The sequence below is a fragment of the Otolemur garnettii genome, unplaced genomic scaffold (assembly GCF_000181295.1).
Source record: "Otolemur garnettii isolate 467f Iridium unplaced genomic scaffold, OtoGar3 scaffold00032, whole genome shotgun sequence".
Classification (NCBI taxonomy): domain Eukaryota; kingdom Metazoa; phylum Chordata; class Mammalia; order Primates; family Galagidae; genus Otolemur; species Otolemur garnettii.
The window spans coordinates 11076394-11102333 of record NW_003852427.1 but is presented as its reverse complement, the minus strand read 5'-3'; the positions used below and the strand labels follow the sequence as shown (position 1 = coordinate 11102333).

The 25940-nt window shown below is 42.7% G+C and overlaps 1 protein-coding gene across 1 annotated transcript in view; it reads right to left on the bottom strand.

The window, feature by feature from the left end:
• The window catches only part of ZBTB38 (zinc finger and BTB domain containing 38), a 93496-nt gene that overhangs the window by 55677 nt on the left and 11879 nt on the right, over positions 1-25940 (bottom strand). The window contains exons 2-4 of the mRNA XM_023513031.1: positions 21424-21610; positions 20296-20354; positions 4700-4765 (exon numbers count right to left, since the gene is read on the bottom strand). The gene's annotated coding sequence lies outside the window, so the exon portion shown is untranslated. The remainder of the gene's footprint in view (positions 1-4699; positions 4766-20295; positions 20355-21423; positions 21611-25940) is intronic.

Below are 25940 nucleotides of genomic sequence, written 5' to 3'. Positions count from 1 at the left end.
AGAAACCTGAAAACACGTTTCACTCACTCTGGTGAGAGGATTTTAGGACTAAGAGAGTCTGTTGGCAGGATGAGACTCTCCACCATGTTGCCTTCGAAAAAAATTAAATGACTATTTCAATGTTTAGCCATGAGCTTAAATTCTGGAGTTCCTTGTGAAAAATGAAGTAAGAGGCTTCCCAGACATTTCCCTGCTCCAAGAGGGCCTTTCTTTTGTGGATTGCTCAGGTTGGCACTGAATCCGTGCCAGCATTTCATCACCCACTAGCTCTGCAATGCCTCTCGTTAGGCAGGGTGGTGACTGGGTCAAAGGCAATGACTCCACAGGTACCACATGCTGGGAGTTTGGCTGGTTGAAACCAGCCCTAGGAACTTGGGCCAATCTCTTACTGTGGAGGAAGCTTACCTGAGTAAGACTCAACCTGCAAATTTTTAAATTTTTATTTTGTTTTTCATCTTCACACTTGTCTTTTTTAGGTATTGTTTACATATCTATTTTTGCCTACTTCTCCCCACTCAAGGCAGGTCCCAGAGAAGCAGGGCTATGGTCTGTCTTGTTCATTACTATATTTCCAGCCTCTGAATATGCTTGGCATATAATAGGTGCTCAAAAAATGTATTGGGTATATAATTACCAAGGAAGTTGTTAAGAATAGCATTGCCCTTGGAAGGGAACTATTAGAAGGAACCGTATGGGGCAGTGCCTGTGGCTCAGTGGGTAGGGCATGGGCTCCATATACTGAGGGTGGCGGGTTCAAAACTGGCCCTGGCCAAACTGCAACAAAAAAAATAGCCGGGTGTTGTGGCAGGTGCCTGTAGTCCCAGCTACTTGGGAGGCTGAGGCAAGAGAATCGCCTAAGCCCAGGAGTTGGAGGTTACTGTGAGCTGTGTGACGCCATAGCACTCTACTGGGGGCAACAAAGTGAGATTCTGTCTCTACAAAAAAAAAAGAAGGAACCATATGGTACCAGAAACTCCATGGCTTAGCATGAGTTAGTACTGTAAAGAAAGATGCTAGATCTTTTTCTAGTTATTTCTCACATATGAACCAGTGAAGAGGCTCTAAGTCTTCTATGAAAATGGTTGAGGCAGATCAACATTATTCTAGTAGCAAGAGATGCAGTCTTGGTCTTCCTACACAGAGTTAAAGCTTGGAGAAACATTTCCTAGTCTCCAAAGAATAAATTGAGTTGAGCATTTTATACTATAAATCATTCAGGCAGAAAACCATAATTTGCCCATTTCGTGCTGGTGAGAACAAAGCAGTTGTTTGCACATTCTTCCTGTCGCACCTGCTGTGGCCTGCCCAGTATACACACCTGAGCCAAAAAGTAAAAATGGGTTAAGGATAGTCTTTTAAACAATGAGAAGGGGTAGGTGTCATCTCTTCAATTGGTAGGAAACAGTTCTCGGCTAATCCAGGAAATTCAATAATAATTGTAAATGGATAAGTTTAGAAAAGCTTTGTGCCTTGTAACTATTGCTATGAAATATGAAGGCAAAGCATTAAGGAAAAACACAACAAAGTAATATGTAACAATTATTCTTCCACTCACTTGTCTATTTATTAGAATGACGATGGTACAGTCTACTTCCCAACAATATTATTTGGCTTTACAGCTCCTTGAATTGTGTTTAAAATTCTTTCAGGCAAGACCAAGAGCCACGAAAAACCATTAAGTATGAAAATCTACAAGATGACGCAACCATGCTTGAGTTACAAACAAAAGGATCAACATTTTACAAAGAAGAAATGCACTGTTGAATCTATCAGGCATTCATTTTTATGGTAAAACAACTGCACTGCATCCATCTAACCTTGTAATTACCCTTCAAATGGGTTCAGAATGATTCATTTGTATTGGCCTATCAAAACAGAAGATTTGTAGTTGCAATCTTTCTGAACAGCAATAGTGTTTTAGTTACAAATGCCTGGCTCATTATTTGTTCAGGAGTGAATGACAATTAGCTTGATCCTACTGCAACTGTGAATGCTATTGGTGCTAAAATAAATAGGCACTAGTGAATCAGGTTTCTGACATTCCTTTTCAGTTTACGATCATCTGATTGATAATACAGTCAAAATGCACTTAGTCATTTTAAGTCACAGGCAAAATGGAAAATGGCTCCCAACAACCAAGCACAACAACAACAAAAAGGTGTTGCAGGAAGGGTATTTCATGGCAAGCCCTGAGAACAAAATCACTAGGAGATGGATCACATTCTGATACAATTGAGCCCCAGAAAGAATTCCAGCAAAATATTTCAGTTGTCCTCAAAACAACAACCTAAAAACAACCACCACCACCACCTTGTAGCCCATAAGAGGCTGATTTTTGCAGATAGTGCTATAGAACAGAATATTAGAAAAACTGCTGGTATAAAGCAACTATTTACACAGATGGTTTTGAATCTCAACGTCCTCATCAGAACAAACCCCGGGGAGACTCAGGTGTGGCAGCATCTTCCTCCTAACACACCTACAAAGATGTTTCTACAAAGGCTCGATATGTACTTATCATGGGGGGGAGTGGGCTTGGGGTTGGGTCCTTCTCTACCGAGCTCTGACGTTACTCATGGAGGGATCCGGGAAAACAAGGGCATAAGCATTTTCTGATTCTTGGAATTTCTGAAATACCTTTTGTTTCAGTGGCGCTGGCGAACTCGTGATAATGAAACGACACCTCTGTACACAAACCTTGACCTGCATTCTGGAGCACGTTACAGAGAAAACCTTAATTTTGAAAGAAGGAGCACAAAGGAGGAAGGAAAAAAGCTGTCCCTATGCAAGCTTCCTTTATGTATTTAGAAATATGGCTTAATATTTAAGGCTTGAAGACCATATCTAAAAACGTCTAAAACCAGTTCAGATTCTATATGAGAGAAGAGAACTGTAAAATTTTCATTAAACATTGGTTTCCTTTTTTTTAAAAAAAAAAAAAGACATTCTTTTGCGTATATGTTATTACATTTTAAAATACGATTCGGTTACCAAGGAAACAGGTTCCGGCCCAGTGTTAATTTGAAACTAAAATATATTTGAGAAGTTAAGCTCAAAGGAAAGAGCTCATGAAATTATTTTGAAAAGTGCCAGAATCAGGTACTTAGAGAACCACAGCTGTATGGTCTGCAATGAACCATTCTAGGGGCTCAGTTTCATTTAGGGAAGCTCTATTTCTTCTAACAGGGCCATCTATATTTAATATTTCCCCCTTTAAAAATTATAACTCCTCACCCCCCTAAATTACATACCTATAAACAGTGTAGTTCTGCATATTACCTAAAATTGATTTTGGAAGCAGGTAAGTTTTTCATTTTCATCTTACACATAACACGTTTAAAGACCGCTTCTTAAAATTTAAATATTTTTAATGCTTCTTATTAAGCTTGTTGACGCTCTTTGAAATTATCTCCAGAAACCCACTTATTTTGAGTTTCAAGCTACAATGTAGCTGAATCATCAGACTTTTCAAAAAATTCTTTTGTTGTCTAATGGCGCCACACCTATCATATATCTTATTTTTTTTTAAAAAAAAGAATCATCTCACTTTAATAGCAGAATTATTTTATAAGTTTATAAAAGCTACATACTTATATAGTATCAGAACAGCAGAGGCTATCCGATTTAAAACCCTCCCTCTAAAAGATTATAGCTGTCTGATTTAATTTTTATTTTAAAAGTCATATTTGAAAGCATCTAATGTTCTTGCTTCATGGCTCCAAAAAAATCCATAAAACATGCAAATTTCAACCTACCTGTATGCATCACTTATTGCAGTGCTAGCATGACAAGATACTCAGCCATTTTTATGTAAAGCGATGGAGACCAACTGATTTTTTCCGTCTTCTTGCTCACAAGTTTTAGATGCAATTGTCACACACACACAAAAATCATACGCAGAACAGCTTGAAGGTACTGGGATCACGAGAACTGAATTTATCAACAGGAAAACAGGATTGAAAAAAGAAGTTTCTCATCCATGGTTTCTCTGAGGCTGCAGCCAAGGAGGTGGTATGTTGAATTTTTTTTCCCCTTCCTCCTCTGAGAGTTCAAAGCTCGGAGCTGACCACTGCAAAGGCCACTGTCACATTTGCTGAAAATCAAACCACTGATACTAGCACTGAAAATACAAATTGGAGAACCCAAATAGCTTGCACACAATGGAGTGCAAAAGAGTTAAAAATAGAATCCACCTTGCCTTCTACCTGCATAATAAACATGTAAGTTTCAAGTGTTTAATTTGATATTCACATTAATTAACAATACAACATACATTATTTAAAAGACAGCAAAGGCAAGAAGAAAGGGGAGACACCATCTGGTAGCAGAGTTTTGCTGTTGTTGTTTTTGTTTTTAGGGTTTTGTGGGGGAGGTTGGCTTTGTTGAAAAAAAAAAAAAGAAGGCAAAATCGTATTTTGAATGTGATGAAAAGCAACCATCCAGAAGCAAATGAATCGGAAATGAGAGGTGATGTTGAAATATCTAAGGCTGCAATGAGGCAAAAACAAGTCTTCGCTACCAGATGATATGGCATACAGAGCATTTACATACTCACATCTGAAATACTAGGCAACGTGTAATGAATTCTATACACAGCATGCACACACAGCACAAGCACAGCTAATCCTGCCTGCCATCTTAGGCTCGCAGGACATGCAGCACACGAGCGCTAGGGAAGGAGGAGGCAAGGGCAGCTCACCTTAAATGCAGTATCTGATTAATGTTGTAACTGACATTGCATATCAGCCTCAGAGTCTTGGTTCAACTGGGTAGGAGGGAACAAAGAAAAATGTCATCAACTGGTGATGCAAGATGAGCCCAATCACTAAACACTGTTTAGCAAACTCCAAATTCTGCAACCAGACAGAACGCATTTCATACACTTAGGCAGAGCTGCTCCACAATGAATGTGTCCTTCTGCTTCTGAGAATCAAACAATCCTTTTGCTAAGGAAGAAAATAAGCTGGAACGAATACTGTCATATCCTCTTCTTGAAGAAAGCTCTCAATACAGTATGTATCTGGGTCTTGGAATGCATTTTATAGGTTGTTAATTTCATAGACTTGCTAACAAAAAACCAAAACTGTTAAGCTTTTGCAAAGTAAAGAATAATTCTGACTGAAGGGTATAGCATTTCTGGATTATTTTTCAAAACTCTAAATGGTGCCGGCAAGCTTGTGGAAGAATGCACAATCAGCTGTCTGTATCTGCGCTATAACCTTTAACCACAAGCGGTGTAAATGTATCCTGCTAAATGGCTCTGCAGTACAGAAAGGCAGATACCGCCTCAGACAGGATTTTATTAAATTGTGAATGGATTTTCTTAAACTTAGAAGCAGAATAAAATCAGTACAGAAAAATAAATTGATGCTGAGTTCCTTTGGATGTATAGCTGATCAGCATGAATGGTGAAGCTATCCTTAGGATACTGACCTAAATACTCCAGCAGCATATTGCACGCATTCAGAGCATAGAAAATGCTAAATGATTTTTCTTCTCTCTCCCCTTCCAAAAGCTAAATTTAAAAGTAACAAGCCATGAAGGGGATACCAAAAGGCTGTAGATAGTACATACTGTAAAAGAAGAGATTGTGTGGTGCTGAGATGCAATGTTTCTTTGTTTTACTTTGAGGCTTATTTTGCTACACTTGCACAATGACATTGACATCAGAAGGTCAGGGCTGACACTGGGTTGCTATCCGTTTTATGAGTGAAATGTTTTCCAAAAATTAAATCTCATCTACTCAAACACCAAATCTCACGTCTTCTTCAATGCCACCTCCCTCCCCCCACTGCTCAAGATTGATGGCATCTAGTTTGGGCGTATGTAATAAATTGGAATCACATTCTGTAGAGACTCTAACACATAATGGTGGAGAATTAATTCTTTAAATAAAAAAATCTTCCAGAATTCTAATGCAGCCCCTTCATTCCCTCCTATCAACATACATACACACGCACACATGCACACACACACACACACACACAATCGAAGCTCAAATTGCAATGAAATGTTTAACATGTGGAACAAAAACTGTTGAAAGAGCTGCTTGTTCAGGATTTTTAAGAAATGCCTAATAAGCAAATACTGTTTTGCTACAAAACCAGCGTCACCATGTCCCCAAAGAGGAAAATAGCATAGCTTGCTAGAAAAATTTCCTCCAGATCCTGCCGGCAGGTAAAAAACAGAAAAGCATTTCATTTGCCGTGATGTATAAAACAAGTAGTCTTTTATTTTTAATGCAATAGAACAAATTCTTTTCCACTCTATTTCTTTAGCTACAAAGAAACCATACCACCCCCACCTTTAGATCCTGGACATAAGCCAATATTTTTATAGAATACTATGAGACTGATTTTGAATATATCTTTACATTTTTCTTCTTCTTATCTCTCTAAAAGTCTTTAATTGCCTATTGCATCACTGAATATGCTAATGTTAATTAATTTTAACACGTGCAAAACCGAATTAATATATTCTGGGATTGCTAATTTTCCAGCGCCTCTATCTTCTACAAGGACTGGCTGAAAATAATCAGGTTAAGCAAAACATACAAGTTCCCCAGACATTTTTTAAAGGAGAAAACATATTCAAACACCTTAAGTTAGGTACTAGGTTTCACAACTGGATCTTTTGTTTCTAGCTCTCATTCTATGTCCAGCCCCAGAACATTCAATCTCTACACGTTAAACATTTTTAGCTCAATGTGTAGAAAGTACCCTGCCCACCTCTATCTTATACACTTTAAAGTCTCTGAGTTGGCTTATCCAGATGGTAGGTCATACCTGAGCCACAGAGAGTCCTCTTCCTTTTGGAGTACATCTCTCTCCCACAACTACTCCAGAAATAAATGTGGCTCTAACGAAAACAGTAGCTCCTAGTCTAATACCAATGGTGGAACCATCTTCCCCACCCCCCACATCATTGCTCTATGAGCTCTTGTTAGCATTGACAGCGTCAGAAAATTAGAATGGAGTGTCCTTAGGCCAATTTCTTCTTTACCATGGGGGTCGAGAATTAGAGAGATGATCACGCTGGGTTACAAGGCACCAATTTAATATACGATCATCTATAAAGCAGGGTCCTTAGAGTGAAGTCGGAGGAGGGTGACACAAACACCTAGGCATTTGATGCTCTGTCTATTGAGATAGTCCCCACTAATAACATTTGAAAACTAGACACTCATTTTAAAATACTCACAAATTATTATTACATAGGCAAAATAGATACGTTACGGAATCAACTCTGACCACTTAGAACTAAGTCGCTGGCTCCTCTGTCTGGGATAATAGATGACCGTGACAATGACAGCAATCCATATCAGGCTCCCAGGAGATGAGTAAACAGTGTTATATCCCCTTTACGAGGAAGGGTAGTGAATGCGGTTAGGTCCCCTACTGGTACTTGTAAGCCAGATGCCAGGGCAAGCAGTTTCCAAACCTCCCTGTGGTCTTCCCTGTCCACTCTCTGTCATCATGCGCCTACAACCCACGTATTGGTTTATTTTGTGATGTTCCAAACACTCAATGAGCAAACATTGTACATTTACCAGACCTGCTTGGGTTAAGTGAATGTGAACTACCATTAAAAACATTCAGAGTGATGAGCTTGTTTAGACAGACATCTCCACTATTAAATCCTGTTTTGTACTTTTAAGAAGCCATGCTCATGCCTGAATTACTTAAGGTTTGTCATGATTACAAGTGGCAAGGGTTCGCATTCACTTATGATTTTTAAACATTGTGTGCCTCTCATCAATCTCCTCAGGGCACGTACGCGAATGTTAAGGTAAAAGGCAAATCCCTTTTCCACAAGGAGAATTTTAGCCTGTTTTTGCCACTCTGGCACACCAAGCCAAAGGAACCCAAAATAATCTGGCAGGAGTAGGCTGGGGAAGGACAGAGCTAGCAGTGAGGGGCCAGCCCATCACTTTGATTAACGTTCTCACTTGCTCATGCTCTCCTTCGGCAGGCTGAGCTAATTTTACTTTCAGTTCTGTGGGTTAAAGTTAAATTGCATGGCTAATGCTAAATATATAATTCAAGTATGGACAAAGCTTTACTCTCTATGTTAAAAAACAAAACAAAACAAAACATAAAAGTCAGGGCACTGAGTCCTGGAGGAATACTTGGTTTATAAACATTTGGATCAGTTTGCACATTTCTTTATGCCATTCCCTGCATTAGAAATTGCAGTTGTTTCCTTTCAACTTAATATAGATAGTCAACATTTGTAGATACATGTGTATCAGGTTAGGCTACTCTAGTAGAAAATTTCAAAACTAAAGTGTTTGCCAAGTATAGAACTTTTGTTTAAATTCTCAGAATTTAAGAAATTTAAAAATTTGTATGAGGTTGGTTATTATATCTCTCTATAGTGTACTGAGTCCTGAAAACAACATGGTGACTTAACATATCCATGACTAAAAATGCTTTTGGATGATATTTGAGAACATCAAATATCAGAATTTTTGAGCCAGTCCAGTGCTATCTCTTCCCTAGGGCTCTGCACAGGAACTGCTTTAAAAGTCGAAAGTCTGTAATAGTTAGCCTTTATGGAGAAGCTACTACACTTTCAATGGTTTAGCTGTATTGTTTAATTCTAACCTCATAATCCTGCAAGGTGGGTATCAATTACCATCAATTGTAGATGAAGAACTAACAGAGATTACCAGTCACACAGTAAATAGCAGAATTAGGATTCAAACCTAAGTCTGACTGATACAAAGTCTGGATCTTCCACCAATTCTAAGAGGATAAAACGTCCCCCTACATTCACACTCCACCCCTGAGTTCAATAATTGCTTATTGTGCAGACACCTAGTAGAGAGGACCCTGTTATGCTGTCTCCCTGGTGCCACGGCCACCCCTGTTTATATGAACCAGTCTCTGCTTTCCAAGCCCTGGGTATTGTGGGTACCTAGGATGCCACCAACTGGAGACAGGTTGGTTCCATCAGGTGGAAAAGACAGAATAAAAGAGGGAGAATCAGTTAGACCACACTGGGAAGTTAAGGATAGAAAGCAGAATAAAAATTTGGTGAGAGATCTGTTGTAATTTGGAAACGCAGGTTTGGGGATTTTCTTTTTTGTTTGTTTGTTTCTGAGGCAGAGTCTCACTCTTGCCCTGGGTAGAGTGCTATAATGTCATTGTAGCTCACAGCAACCTCAAACTCTTGGTCTCAAGCAATCCTCTTGCCTCAGCCTCCCGAGCAGCTGGGACTGCAGGTGCCTGCCACAATGTCTTGCTAATTTGTCTATTTTTAGTTGAGGCAGAGCAGAGTCTCACTTTTACGCAGGCAAACTCCTGAGTTCAAGCAGTCCACCTGCCTTGGTCTCCTAGAGTACTAGGATTACAGGCTATAATTTAGAAATGTTTTTATGAAGCAAAGTAAGTAGAAAAGGCTTATGTATCCATCGGAGCAAAGACTTTACTTAGTGAAGTCAAGTTTTTTCATATTCCAGATAAGCAAACAGGCTGAAAAAGATCTGGTGGTTTGCCTAAGATCACATACTTAATAAGTGAGTGTACCCATTCTCCATATGAAAAATCACAGCCGATTTCCTTTCACACCAAATATAGTCAGCATTTGTGAATAAATTTGTTATCGGGTCATTAGAATGTTCTAATCTAAATTTGCAATTAAAGAAAAATCAGTGTTGCAGTCAGACTGAACTTTCTTTCTCTCTTCTCTTTCTTTCCCTCCCTTCCTTCCTTCATCCTTTCCTTTCTCATTCACTATGTGGTCTAGGCTGCTATGTTGAACTCCTGTTAGTTGGGCTGACAGGCATACTCCACTGTGCCTGGTTAAGACTGACCTGCGTTCAACTTACAAATAGTATTTTTCTTCTGAACAGATGATCTAAGGAGGTATTATGTGTTCCCTCCCCAACATATATTTATTTATATACACACATATTTTTTTGAGACAGAGTGTTACTCTGTTGCCTAGGCTAGAGTGCTGGGGCCTCATAGCTCACAACAACCCCAACAAACTGTTGGGCTCAAGAGATCCTCTTGCCTTAGCCTCCCAAGTATCTGGGACTACAGGCTTCTGCCATGATGCCCAGATAATTTTTCTATTTTTTTTTTTTTTTATTAGAGCTGGGGTCTTACTCTTGTTCAGGCTGGTTTCAAACTTCTGAGCTCAGGCAACCTACCCGCCTCGACCTCCCAGAGTGCTAGTATTACAGGTGTGAGCCACCTCGCCCAGCCTCCCAACATATTTCCAAAATGAACTTTTTAAAAGCCTGATTTTTGAGTAAGAGATTTCCCCCAAATTTAGCGTCATGCGTGCATCATTTTAATGGATCACTCTGTATGTTAACATCTGCTCATTTTGCTCCTCAGGTCCCTTTCAGCTCTGAAGGTTTATGGATCTAAAAAATCTGGCTCTACTTGCTTTCTAGGTCAGATAGGCCAAGACTGGACTCCAGGTCTCCTGCCCACTGATGTATGTGGCAGCTGACTAGCCCACTTCCTTGGTGATAATTTTATATGCCAACCAGATGGTTCTCAAGGGGAGCTTTCTAATCTTCCAGCTCCACCCGCCTGCGAATAGGAGAGGAGGCTTGTCCTGTGCAGTGCTCAGGAGGCATGGCATGAATGGCTGGGTGAGTGGACGTGTCCAAGGAGTCTGATCTGGAGGAAGCTTTCTCCAGTTCTTAGACACAAGCTTGTGCACTCCCACTCATGAGCTTCTGTACAAGATATGAGGAAGGAGGATACACCTGATGGCAGGGGTCTGGCAGTAAGCCTTGACAGCTAAGCTGGCCTTAACCTCCAGGAAAGAGCTAGAAGGGGAAGGGAAATGTAAATGATATTTTTGTTTTGCTTTGTTTTTTAAGTGGAGAAAAAGTTATTCAACGGTGTAGGCTTTCAGGGAGACTGTGGCGGACGACATCGCCACACACCCCAACCGGACTCAGACCCTCCTATGGGAACATTCGCAGCAGGTGCCACCACCATCTTGGGTGCTATGACCTCAGCTGTGGCAGCAGAACAGTTTCTGCTTCCATTTCTCAGGGCGTTTGAAACCTGGCGCTGAGAATGACCTTGAGTGCCTGGGCAGATAGAGAGCATTCCTTCATCCCTGATCCGTGTTCATTTGCTGCCACGCACCAAAAGGAAAGCAAGTAAAACAATAGAGTCTTCTGGATTCTGATTTGGCAAATACATATTCAGCAAGAAAGCTGAGTTTCTTCTTTCTAGAAAGATTGGAAGGGCGGGCATGTAAATGGATATAGGGAAGAATTTTTATAGACCTGTAAAATCCAACTCATGTGAGACCATAATCCTTTCCTTGTATCTTTCTTCACCCTGGACAACAAATATTCCAAGATGTTACCTGGGAACAAACGTCTTTGCTTTCTCTTTTCTCAGATAAATGACTTTGCAGCTTAGAATGGCCACAATAGTGCCCCTTTTCTCAGCCGGAGCAGCTTAACAAGCCTCAGTGAGCCTTTACTTCCTTTGGACTAAAAATAGGAGCAAAGTAAATTTTTGTTGTTCTGAATTATCTGTCTATACTCATGTCTCTGGCTTGTCTCCTGCCAGATCTTTGTATCTCCCAGGACACCCAGATCACTGCCTAATGCAATGGCAGGGCTCCATAAGGATATGCTTTTAATTCACCAGCATCAAGCTTAGGGGTCCTTTCTTTACTACCAGCAGAATCTTCAATTTTGTATCCAGAAGCCACTTCTTAAAATTGGACAACTTGTTCCATGAGTTAAGGAATGGGCCTAGAGGCTTAAGTTTTTCAAGTATTTAATCACTTGTTTAAGGGGAGCCCTAAGTTGGCAGGCAAGCAGACCACAGTGCTTTGTGCAAATCTGTCCCTTCTAGAATAGGGAAAGGGGAGACAAGAGTGGCCTGCCACCATCACTGCCACCACCAAAAACTGTTCAACATTTCCTCAGGCCCTTGGTGGCAGCTTGTGTTTCAGAGAATTATAGGATGGGGAAGATGCTTTAGAAAATGCCATCTAGCACTGTGGGAGGCTGAGGCTGGAGGATCATTTGAGGCCAGGACTTTGAGACCAGCCTGAGCAACATAGTGAAACCCCATCTCCACAAAAAGAAAAAGGAAGAAAGAAAGAAAGAAAAAAGAAAAATTAGCTGGGCATGGGGCCATGAGGCTGAGGCAGGAACATTGCTTGAGCCCAAGAGTTGGAGGTGACAGTGAGCTATGACCACGCCACTGTACTCCAGCCTGGGCAATAGAGCAAGACCCTATCTTCAAATTAAGAAAAAAAAAAAAGACCATCTAAACATTTTCTATAAGGGAGAAGGAAATCAGGTTCAAAGAGAGTGTCATATCTGAAGACCCCAGCAGCCAGAATAGAAGTCATATTCTTTAATTCTTGGTATTCTTCTTGCTCAATTAAAAAAACCCCAAAATGTCACTTAAATACTTAAATAGATAATAGTTATAGTTAAGTGAATTAACGGCTAGAGGCCAGTATAGGAGGTTTAGAAGGGGTTCTTAATTCCTCTTATAAGAAAATATTATAGTATACTTGTTTAACATTTTTAAGAAGTTCAACTAAATATCATTTCAAGCAAAATAGTAAATGTTGGCCAAAATATCACTGAGAACTGAGTATCACTTGAGAAGGTTAGAGAACTAAGCTTGATCGCTACATTAAGTCAATCAGACTAAGTTTAGCCTGTTGAAGTAGCCTTTATCCTATTTGGTTTGCAAAGAAAAATCTCATGAGTTAGCACGAATAGCTAAAAATAAGTTGCAGGTTTCATTTTCCGTTGTTCAGTATGGTTTTGAAACCAAAAGGTGCAAAGCTACAAGTTTCAACAACTATGAAATGTCAACAATTGAAATTGCCACCTTTCTGGCACATGGTCCTGATCACCAATGCACAGATAGGCCTGAGAAAAGCACACTCCATCCCTCTCACCATGGTCTCTTGAGATGAATCCCCCAAATTAATAAGGCATAGCAGGAAACTAGGGGCTAAGATCAGCTCTGAGGGCTGGGGGGCAGTGGCTTGTGTGTGAGTGTATTGTCACATCCGGACAGGATGTCACATAGGCTATAGCCCAAATGCTCAGTCTCAACCTTAGGTGATGCTGGGGACCCCTCCACAGAGCAAAGGGGTAAATAAAGCTTGGACTCCATTACAGTAGGCCCTGCAGGTAGTGGGCATAGTACTTCTCCCTTGACCTAAATGCCCAACCAAGTCCATACTGCAAACCCAGGTGGCTCACGACACATTTAATTTGGAAACTGTCTTTCCAGGGCCAAGTCTGGCAAAAAAAGGTGTTTGACAGAGGTGTAAATGCTTCAAAGAGAAGGCAGCCATCCCTCTCTGCAGCATTCGGCTGTGGCACAAGGCCCAGAGATGGCAGTGCTGTTAAAAGAAAGCCCTCAGCTGAATGAGACTGAAAGGGGGCACAGAAGGGTTAATTTCCTTCCATTAAAGGAGGGGCCATTTGGTGAAGGTGAAGAGAATAATCTGTGTGAAGAGCAGAACAGACAAAGAGCCCTTCCAGAAAAGAAATCACTGTGCATGGGCGAGAAGGATGATTTGTGCTCGATATTCACCGCGAGACTACTTCTTAGATCTCTGAGTCTTTACCTAGCTTTGAAGTTACAGTCTCAGGGAGGGGCAAAGGGACATTTCACACTCAGTGCTGGAATACTTGAGCTTTGATTCAATCAGAGGATGAGCTGTCTCTGAAAAGCCAAGGGCGAGGCCAAAGCCATCAGGACGCTGCCGAGGCTGAACCACAAATTAGAATGTGGCAAGAAAAAAAAAAAAAGAAAGAAAAAAACAGAAGGATTTGCTCAGGAGAGAGACTAGCGATGAATGCCCGTCTTCAGAGGTGGGAAACTTACCCCTTGAAACTTATTTTTCAAATCTTTCAAAAAGTTTCAATAACCTCTTTGGGAAATAGCGTATGATTTATAAGAAGTTACAAAAATAATGCGGTAGTTTATTCAGCTTCTCCAAGTGATATTTGACATAACTGTAGCGCATTGTCTAAAGCGGAACATGGACAGTGGTACACTCAGGTACGAATCGTATGTGATGTCACCAGTTTTTCCATGTGTGTCTAGAGCCCCATGAAATGGTAGTGCATGTAAAGATCGAAGTGACCAGCATCACAGTCCAGATCCAGAGCTGTTCCATCACCACAATTCACTGTGCTGTATCTGTGGTCACACCCTCCCCCCACCTCTGGCAATCATTGAGCTCTAACACTAATTTTGTCACTTTGAAAATGTTCTATAAATGCAACCATGAAGTAAGTATGTAACCCTTGGAGATGGGCTTTCTTTCATCCAGCATGATGCCCAGTGATCCATTCAACTTGTGTGTAAAGAGTGTGTGCCTTTTCATCACTGAATAATATTTCAAGGTGCCACAGTTTTGAAATTGAAAGTTGCCAAACTAAGAGTTTCAACAATTTTGTTCTCACTGGAGAACACTTGGTTAATTTCCAGTTTTTAGGTATTACAAATAAAGCTGCTATGAATATTCTTATAAAGGTGCCTGTGTGAACATAAGTTTTCATTTCTCTTGTGCAAATACCTGGGAGTTGGATTGCTGGACCCCATGGAAAGCATAGGTTTAACTTTTGAAGAAACTTCCAAACTGTTTCCTAGAGTGGCTGTACCACTGTACATTCCCAGTGGCCATTTATGAGAGACCCAATCTCCCCATTTCCTTGCCAGCATTTGGTAACATCAGCATTTTTTATTTCAGCCATTCTAACAGATGTGAGTTCCTCTTGGTGGTCTGTGGTCAAGACAGCAGGCAAGTTTGAGGCCTTCAGAGATTGGCTGGATTGGCCTCAGGTATCACTCATTGTTCCAGCTTTCCTGGCAGCTGTCTGCACAATAATTTGGACTGTCTGGTATTTAGATGATGGGAGAATGTGGAGGTTTCTCTGGAAGTGGAATTAGCCTTCAGATTTTCACAGTTGCCTCTGACTGTAGGGTTGGGACATCACCAATAGGGGATGCTGAACCTCTTTAGGGCAGTGCCTGTTTGTCCCCAGGCAGACATGATGCTAGCAGCACGTGCTCTTATGGGGTAGAGAAGGTGAAACAATAGCCATGGGGCAGGGACAGAGTGTGCCTGGGCCAGGGTCCTCATGAAGCTTTGGCCAGAGACTGTATGAGTGCCTTCTATTCCTAAGATGACTTAGATATTAGTGTAGTATGAAAGGAGTTGGGACATGGAGTTATTGTTGACAGGTAAGGGTGGGATCACCAGTGGCACTTATCAAATCTTGGGACCCACTGAATGCTTTCTGCACTTGAATTTCCTCTCTGTGACCACCCAAGACTCTCCAGCAGCATGTGGACACCTTTCCTGGATGTCATGGCGCCTATGTCTGTGTCCTGGGAGTTAGATCTGGAGGCACTGCTGACAATACCACATAGACCTTCCTGGGCCAGGGATCCAGGTTCTGTGAGCAGTTAGAACTTCATCTAAGTGTCAGAAGGTAACTCAGTCAAGGAAGTCACGCTGGATGACAGGCTGTGGACCTTGTAATGGCCCATTATAGTGAGGACTTGAACTCCCCAGCCTTTCTTGGGAAGTCATCCTCCATGTGTTGTACCTCTGATTAAAGGGAGGTTGTAGACATTGCCAGGATTCATATTGACTGTGACCCTGGATCCCCAAGTTTGGAAGAGAGGATTGATCCTGAGTGGGGACAGCCATGAGCAGTGAAGCTTGGGGGTCACGGGCAAATCCTCTGGTGTCTAAACGTGAGACAGGCACAGCCGAGCTACTCCTTTGGGGTCTGGCTCTTGTGCTTTACCAGGTGCCAGTGTGGGGATCAACATGGACTTCAGCATGGAGGAACCTTAATGGTGATTTGTAGAAGCTGCACATAGAAGCAGTAGGGAGCTGAGCAGTCTGCAGAGGCAGAACTCGGAAGTCCAGGATGTGTCCGTGGCCCCGGAAGTTGGGGTGGTAGAATGAGAGGAAGTGTGCGCAGTGTGCAGCAGATACTGTCAGGTGACCAGTGGGTGTGGCCTCGGGGCTTAGCAGGGTTAGGCAGGTAGGATGGATAGTCACACTTCCTGGTTGTTCACTATGTTCTCTGCTGTGATTGTTTTTTTTCCATTAAAAAAAAAATCCATGTTCAAGTCCCTGTTTCTGGCCTGTTGCTCCTACTTAGTTTGCTGTCAGAAGGCACAGCACCTTTCAGATTGAAAAGGCAGGCCCACCCTGGGGCAGGAATCGCTCCTGACTATGAAGCTGTACACTGCGACTCACCCTTGCGGTGGAATCCACTGCAGCTCCTCTCTTGAGTTAAAAACAGAACCCTGAGGTCTTCAGTGTGGTGTTTTCCAAGCTGATTCTTGACAAGAAATTAGGGGATTTCAGCATGAGAAATTATGAAGCCATGTTACTATGAATTCTTAGCTTAGTGAATATGATATGGTCTTTTTTGCCAAACCTTCTTAAATGAGTAACAGGACATTTATAATGCTGACCCAGGAGGAGAAAGAAGCTTGCATTTCTGCTATGACAATTAAAAAACCTCCGAGGTTAAAATAACCACCTGGTCTAGTCATTGTCTATGTGAGGCTGCTGTGCTCAGGCCACATCTGCTCCTCATAGATCAACAAGGCCGGGTTAAAATCTATAAATGACAGCTCTAAAAAGACTATGGTGCCTCAGATTTGAATTATACCCCTCAGGTATAATTAAAATTGAAAACAATGGCGAAATACAAAATTAAGATTAAGGAAGCTCATAAAGAGGATCAAGGAAGCTCAAGAAAGTCTAACTTTTCCCACAACGTCCACTTGGATGCTTTTCTTGAAAACATCAAATATCAAAATATTTATGAAACATGTATTTGTACACAACCTTGCTCTGCTGGTGTTGTCCCAGACCATGCAGCACTTGACACGCAGCATGCTGTACTAACACTCTCAAAGGGTCAAGGGGATCTGTGGCTTTCTTCTAGACACTGTTAGATAGATAGCATGAATTCCGACTCTCCCAGGGGAAAAATACAAGGGCTGGAGGCCCGCAAACCATCTCTCACCTTCATCCTGTCTGGAGTGATTGCTCACACTTGGGGAGGAGGGACCAGCCTAACAATGTGCCCACCAGAACTTAGCGACCAGCCTACCAATGTGCCCATCAGAACTTAGTGTCCCAGCTGCAAAAGAATGGAGAGGACCCTCTAGCCCAGTGATTCTCTTCCCCAGTGTGCGTGAGAGGATCCTAGGTGTGCTGCGAAATTTTTTAAAGATCATCAATTAGGATCAATTAGGCTCAGTGCCTGTAGCTCAGGGACTAGGGCACCAGCCATGTACACCGGAGTTGGTGGGTTCAAACCCAGCCTGGGCGCACCAAACAACAGTGACAACTACAACAAAAAAATAGTTGGGCATTGTGACAGGCGCCTGTAGTCCCAGCTACTGGGGAGGCTGAGGCAAGAGAATCTCTTAAGCCCAAGGGTTGGAGGTTGCTGTGAGCTGTGATGCCATGGCACTCTGCCAAGGGCATCATAGTGAGACTCTGTCCTAAAAAAAATAAAAATAAAAAAATAAAGAAAACCATCAATGAAACTATTTTCAAAAGAAATTCAAAGCAAAGTAAGTATATCCTGTTTTTTACTCTTTTGTTTGTGATCAACGTAATTTAAGTATGCCATGGAACTTTAACCATATGTTCAAGTGTGCCGTGAGATAAAAATAGTTGAAAAACACTGCCCTACCACAGAGTCTTGAAGGTGACCTAGAAGAGCCATAAGTTTAATTATCATGTCATTCACTTAAATCTGCATTGTGAGCCACATCCCACCAAAGAGCTCTCAGAGAGGCTCATGGGAGGTTGGGATATGCAGTAAAATTCTGGTGCCAAGGTGATCTCTGAATCATAAGGTGGGCACGACCCAGACAGTGTAAAACAGAACTTCTGGCTATGCCCACGCCGCTTTGCTTTTTTGCCCTTTTGCCACAACAACAGAGGCCTATTCACTGTCTATGGCAAGTGTATCTTGCTTTGTGAACCTCCTTACTCTGTAAACTTATCTTTCTCAATAAACTTTGTTTCATGCTTGCCTTACTTTGGGGTGTCTGGACGTTCTATAGCCAGGAGCACCCCAAGAACCAAGGATGCATACAGTTGCCTGAAACCCAGACATTTTAGGATGCAGACAGCTGCCTTGAAGCCCAACAACATCAAGTGTTGACAGTCTTGAGATTCTGGCTACCTGGTCTGGTGGTCGCTCACCTCTCTGCTGTATGTCCTATGCAGCTGGAGATTAGCAATCAGCAGGTTGACCCAACCTAACACCACTCATAGGTCAACCCCTGTATAATTAGTGCTTTGAGGAGTCATAATCAGGTGGCAGTTGAAATTAACAAGCTGTGATTAGCCAGTTTTCCAAAAACAAGGACCTTGACATATTTCCTCCTATACCTCCTATACCTCCCTTCCTGGCAGACTCCTGCTGGCCTGGGGCATCCAGCAACAGATCGTCCCCATTTGGTTCCAGTTTTTGAAACCTGATACTTGTTCTCAGCTTACTCCTTTGGCTGCACCCTTCTAGCAGGCCCTGTGTTCCCCCATTCACTCCACTAGCCCAGCCAGCTCCCAACTTGGTAGACATTTTAGTTCCCTACAGTCCAGGAAAATAGACCCTCTTGGGTTGGAGTATTTTTGCAACAAATCAACTTTGTTTTACTTTGTTCCACATTTTGTCAGCCCATTTCTGATGTGAGGGGACCAGATAGACTCTCGGCAGCACTGGCAGAGCATAGGCCAGGCCTCAGGCACTGTCAGAGATCTGGGAGTCTGTGTCAAATTGGCTAATAACAGGCCTCCCATGAAATGCATTCATGGTCCTCAGGGTGTGAATGTGGGTGTCAGAAATGTCAAGTCCAGGGCCAAAATTCAATCAGAAACCAGAGTGTGTAGCCAGATTCTGACCACAAAACTAGAGAACTTGGTACCAGGCATTTCAGGCAAAGACTTTAGTCCGTTTTTACTGGAAGCCTTTAAATGGGGGCGTCATAAGGCAGCATCATACGGTTTCTGGTATTTACCAACAAGGGGAATCCTGGACCAAGACAAACAATGGTGAAAAGGCTACATGCAATCGACAACTACTTAAGGGGTCTCTCCAAACAGACCTTATAACTTCCCCACTGTTTCAGTATGTGTTTTGACAAGGAAAAGTTAGACTTACATATCATATCCTTGAGGGTAGCATTAATATCCCCAGCCTGAGCCTTTTTCGTCTCATTTTAAATGTTTCTCTAATACCTTGGTTTGTAGGATTCATCTTAGTCAAGGAGTTTTCTCACTGATTAAGTGTCCCAAGACCCAGAGAAGATCAGGTACGATAGCCTTCAGAACCACAGGTGCAGACACAACTATGAGCTAAGGAAGACGTGAGCTTCCCTACAGACCCCTAGGTCTCAGCAGAATTCTACCAGACAATTCTAACTAGTCTGACTAGATTTAGGAACAGGAGACCAAGCCAGAACAATCCCAGACCAAGAGGACCTTGAATGGAAAAACAAGAAGAATGTCCTTCCTGGCAGCATGACGGCTCAGAGTCATAATGGACAGAGATATCTTGAGAAATCTTAATCATTGCTTCTTGCCCACATGGTCAGATGTTACCTAAGAGTGTACCTAAAGGAATTCTAGAATTGGATAATTTTGGTACTTCTCCCATTGTTCCTGTGCAACAGGATAAGTCCTTGAGCATCTCTAAATTCCTTTGTAAGCTGTGCTAGAAAAAACAACCTCTCCTCCAGACACTGCCCAGAGTTGTCCCTGGCAAGGGGATGAATGCCTCACAGGGACTACATTTCCCAGACGGCCCTTGTTGTTAGTTATGATCACATGATGACATTTAGCCAATGGAATGTGAGTAGAAGTAATGCTCGCCACTTCTAGGCAGGCCCCATAAGAATCTCCTCTGTGCATTTTCTGGTACTGAGTAGTGAAGATACCCGCCCCAGGTGATCTTGAAAATCACATGTCGCAAAAGGCAGAGCTTCTTTCAACCTGTGCCTCTGAATGAATGCATGAAGAGAGCTGATACATTGACCTGTACTTTAATGCGAACAAGAAATAAACTCCTATTGTGTTTGAGCCACCATACATTCTGGGGTCTATTATGGCAATTAGCCTATCCAAATCCATATTCTCTTTGATACAGCTGTCATTGTGTGCAGATGTGTCTGTGCTCTTTCCTCCTTTCTTTAAATTTTACCACAAGTCAAAAAAAACAGAATCGGAAGTCTTAAATTTAAATAGCTGTTAGGGTCAAATGACACTCACCAAATTAGTGGTCACAGCATTCAAATCTTGGAGTCAGCAGAGCCTCACTTCAAGACAATCTGATATATTAAAACAAAAGTAAAACATAAGACTTACAAAACAGATATTTTAGAGTATGAGCGTTAATTTCCAAAGGGTGTATTAAGTTTGCAACGGGATTCGACACTATCTCCAGTAAAGGACAAACTTCCCTGCTGCCTTTAAAGTACGGCATTTTAAAAACACACCCCTCAATCACTTTAACATAGTATTTATAAAGAACAAATCTCCTCTGCTAAGTAAACTGTACAAAGATTAGATGCTGACTCAGGAAATGCCTTGAGAAGCCAGGAAAATTAGGGTATGACTTCTACGCCTATGCGCTATGCAGTTCTTATGTACATGTTAAAACTTTCCTCTTGGGAACATAACTTTCTTGGGTCAGAGCTTCCAGAGCTTGTGAAATTATAGGCTTTCCAAAGACCTACGAGGTTTTAGACAAAGTTAAAACAGACACATTCCAGAGTGTCTTTGGGCTTAATATCATCCCAGATGCAATGAAAATAAGCCCTCTATAAACAGGGTGATGAGACAATGGAGGTGCGTACGCCAGAACCACCAGAAATGTGCTTTGTAAAGGCAGCCTGGCTGCGAGTGTTTCCTTACCAGGGCTGCCATCTTTTACAAGGTTAAGTGTGAAAATGCCATTTGATGGCACAGGGCACGCATTTTCCTAGAACAGGGCTTATTTTTATGTCTGATCACTCAGTATGAGATCCAGGAAGCTAACAGTCCAGAACTTTGAACAAACATGCTGGTGGTCTGAAAATCAGCATTTGGGCAGAAGGAGAAAGAGGAGACGAAACAAGAGGGTTGACTGGCAAAGGCACCAGTTGGGCCACTTCCCCAGGGTTTCAGTTTTGTTATCATTATTATTTATTTTTCTTTCTTTCTTTCTTTTTGGCATTCTTGTCTGGCCGTGTGGAGAAGAGAGAGATCAGATCCCCCTTGGGACAGCATTTAGAGGGTCTCCCAAATGCAGTCCCGCCCCCCCTGGGCTGAGCCTGCCAGGCCTCAGGTGTCAGGGAACAAGATGGCGCCCCACGGCAAAGGGCAGCGGGTGAGGGGCCAAGGTGGGCCTTCACTTACTCGGACGTGCCAGCTGCTCTGAAGCCCAGACGCTGCCAGCTCCCTGGGCCCAGGAGTTGCAACCGCTTTCTTGCTCTGGGTTCTTCACTTCTTGTTGAGATCAGCTCCACATATTTTTCTGATGATGTCACCTATTCTGACTTCCTACATTTTGAAAGTTGATCTGCAAGCAAAAGCTTCCATGAGGCTTTAAAGAAAAAAAAAAGAAGAAGAGAAGAAAAGAAAGGTGTGCTGTGGGAAGATGGAGAGGAGGAAAGAAGCTGTTGTCTCTTTATTTTGAGATTTGCTGCAGCTGCGAGTGCCACTCCCCAGCCAGTTTCCTGGCTGCAGAGGGAGGCCAGTGGCCAGGCCTGTGTGACGTCAGGGCCAGGCCTGAGTCACTGCCAGCGGCCGGTCTGCCCTGCCACTCGGAAGGGGACAAAAGGAACCTTTGATGTCCAGAGGCCCTCCTCTCAGCACACTCGGCACTGAGCAGCAGGCCAGGAGAACATTCCTGCCGCCTCCCCACCCCCGGCCGCCCTTCCTACTTCCGGAACAGTCCCAGACAGATTCAACAAGGCCTCCCCAAGGGACATCACCCTCCTACACAGCAGAGGCATGGCCACGCTCTGTCATAGAGAGAATCAGGGAAGAAGAAGCGGTTGTTTCCCCAGGGACCTCTCGCTTCCCCTTTGCTATCTCCCTTCTTCCTTGTGGTGCTCACCTTACCCAGGGAGCAGTGAAGGCTCTGGTCACCGTGGTGGCCAGTGTCGGTTCTCCTTTGCCTTTGTGCTATGGCCATGGGCCTTAGCTACCTGCTCTGGGTGCCAACATGAACTAGCTCTTCCTGGAGTTAAGACGACACCACTTTTTAAAAGAGACATGGCATGAGGCTCGAGAAATGTATGATGAATGAAGGAATAATTTAAAAATAAAACAATACAGGACATATATTAAAAACTTAGAGTGAGCCGGGCGTGGTGGCTCACGCCTATAATCCTAGCACTCTGGGAGACAGAGGAGGGTGGATTGTCTGAGTTCACAGGTTCCAGACCAGCCCGAGCAAGTATGAGACCTTCCCGCCTCCCCACCTCCCCACCTCCCCACCCCTGTCTCTAAAAAATAGACAGGCACTGTGATGGGCATCTGTAGTCCCAGATACTGGGGAGGCTGAGACAAGAGAATCACTTGAGTCCCAGAGTTTGAGGTTGCTGTGAGCTATAATGCCACGGGACTATACTGAGGGTGACAAAGTGAGACTCTGTCTCAAAAATAAACAAATAAACAAACAATAAAAACTTAGAGTAACTGTTCAAGCCTCTATGCCAAGTACTTTATGAAGATCATTTCATTTATTGGCATTATTGCCACAAATGAGGTAGGTAGTATTGTTACTTCTAATTCTATAGATGAGAAAATGGATGCTCAGAGAGGTTAAGACACTTCCTTTGTGTCTCACAGCTAGTTAGTGGCAGAGCCTGGATGGTCTCAAATCTCATCTCAAATCTTGTTTTCTTAGGCACCATGCTGAAGGGCTGGCGTGTTTGGAGGAATATTACCCAGGGCCATCCTGTCCAGGAGAGGGAAGACAAGAATAAAGATGGGTCTTGGACCAAATCCTACAAGGACACAGTGGAACAATTGGGGTGTCCTGTCTAGGTTAGATAGGCCTTGTGCTTTCCTGATGCGTCCACACCAGGTCTGAGGGATGGCAAGTGGGAGGGTTACCAGAGGGGCCAGGAGGGTCAGTTATCAGGTCCCATCGGGGATGAGAAGCTAGAACCAGAAGACAAGTCAGGGAGGTCTGAGGGCCACAGTGGACAGGACAGTCCAGACCTGTTTTTACTGCCTTCTGCCCTCGAGGATGAGGATGTGAGGATCTGTGAAATTAAAGGGGTCAGTCTGGGGCAGGCAAGGAGACTACAGAGAAGAAAGACATGGTGGTGCCCTCAAAGACTCTGGGCCAGAGAAGGAGATGCAGCAATGATGTGGTTTCAGAGAGCCAGGAGGGCTGGATGTGACAGGGAGCAGACCTAGACCCCAGAGGGACACACACTTTCTACTCTTAGCAGTGTCCCACCAACAATCAGCTGCCGTCCTAGGCCTGAGTGAGAGTCCTGGCAATGGCTGTGTGTAAGCAGAGGTGAGGAGGGGTGGGCAGCAGAGAACACCTGCCTCGGAGGAGTCTGGGCCCAGATACACGTGACCTTAGAGGTGCCTTCCCTCTGTGGTTTGTGATTCTATGGTTTGTACTTTTCCACAATTCTCCTGAACAAAATATCTCATTCTAAGAGGAAGACAAAAGCCAGGAATTTCCAGCCCCTTGTGGAAGGGTCTGAGAGGTGTTGGTGGCCTCCTCCATAACATGCCTATGGCTTTCTATTCCTTTCCACTGCGGGGTGGGGTGTCTGGTCACAAGGATCTCTCTCCTTGGCTCAGGAGAGCTATGCCTCTGACAGCTGGGGACATTGTGTAGTTACCTGTTCCTGGGAGCTCTGCCAGTTGCCACTCTGAGGCCCAACTTGCTCTGTGGGATTTGAAGCCCTAGGCAGGTGGAATTCACAGAGGTGAATTTCACAAGAGAGAAAAGCCACATGCTTTTAATCAGGGGAGCAGCAGCAACTGATCAGGTTCACTGTCAATGTTCACACAGAGCCTGACCTTGGGCTGAGGAAAGCACTTTAAGTTCCAGGCATTTTTGGCAGCAGCCTTGTTTATTCTTTTCTTCCCTCTCTGCAGAAAATGCCTCTGGGCACCTCCCTGCTCTGTCTCCCCAAAGGCTCAGTGGCCTCACTCGCTTCACACACACAGGTATTTATTTCTCTAAGAAGATGAACAGAGGCCGATTATTTCTTTACTGCAGCTTGTGGGACCAGGATAATGTGAACAGAAAAAGAAAGGAAGGAAGCAGAAATATCAGTCAGCCTAAGTGAGACAGATGCTTGCACTGTACGCTCTGGGCTGATACCAATAATAAAATCCAGGAGATGAGCAAACCATTCTCCTGAAAGTACAGAGAAATACCACGACACTTCCCTGGCCTCTAACCTGTCTGGAGCATCCTCTTTCTCTGCTAAAACAAATGCTGGTATAGGCTGATAATTAAAAAAAATCTTTATGGGTTCAAGAAATCCCTTGGAAAATTTGTCTGTATTTGCACCCATTTTCTCTCACTTCATTCACACTTAAAAAAAACAGTTTATTAAGATGTAATTTACACACCATAAAGTTCACCCATTTAACATGTACAGTTCTATAGACTTTAGTATGTGTATTTACAGAATTGTATAATTTATAATCTAATTTTTCAACAGTTTTGTCACCCCTGAAAGAAACAGTGTGCTTGTTAGCGATCATTCCTCGTTTGTCCCCTCTGCCCAAGCTAGGCTTCCATTACTCTACTTTCTGTCTCCATAGAGCTGCCTCTTCTTGACATTCTATCATATGGAATCATCCAACATATGGTCTTTTGTGCCTGGGTTCTTTCACTCAGCATAATGCTTTCATGGCTCATCCATATTGTAAAATGCTACAGCTCAAATGTTTGTCCCCTTTGAAACTCATGCTGAAATTTAATCCCCAATGTTGCAGGATGGAGAGGTGAGGCCTTTAAAAGGTGATTATTCCACTCATGGATTAATGTGGTAATGGGTCATCACAGGATTGGGACTCATGGCTTTATAAGAGGAAGAGAGACGGAGCTAGCACAGTCAGGCCCCTCACCGAGTGATGCTTGGTGCCACCTTGAGACTCTACAGAGAGTCCCCACTAACAAGGGTGTTCTCACCAGATGTGGCCTCTGACCTTGAACTTTGCAGCCTTCCTAACTGTAAGAAATACAGGGTGCCCTCAAAGTCACCCCTGAAGTTGCCATACATAGGGAAAATGGGAAATTGTAGCTGAATGTGCCTTTGTTTACAAACTATTCATTACAGAATTTTACAAAATGTTTACAAAATATCATGTACCTGTTGGCCACCTCTTAGTCAAATTCTGTAATGCATAGTTGTAAATAAAGGTAGATTTAGCTACAATTTTCCATTTTTCCCTATGTACGGTGACTTTGGGGTTGACTTTTGGGATACCTGGTAAATTCCTCTTCTTTATAAATTATCTAGTTTCAAGTATACTCTGTTATAAGCTACAGAAAATGAACTAAGATGTAGAATACTTCAGTACTTACTTCCTTTTCATGATATTCCTTTGTGTGGATGTACAACATATGTTTACCCCTATATCTGTTGATTGATATTTGAGGTATCTTCACTTTTTGGCTATGAAGGATAATGTTGCTATGAACATTCATGCACAAGATTTTTGTGGACTTATGCTTTCATGTCTTTTGGGCAGATACCAAGGAGTGGGACTGCTGGGTGACATGGTAACTGTGTTTAACATTTTGAGGAATTGTCAAGCTGTTTTCCAAAGAACTGCATCATTTTACATTCCCACCAGCAATTTATGAGGGATCTGATTTCTCTACATCCTTGCCAATAGTATTATCATCTGCATTTTCGATTATAGCGTCCTAGTAGGTG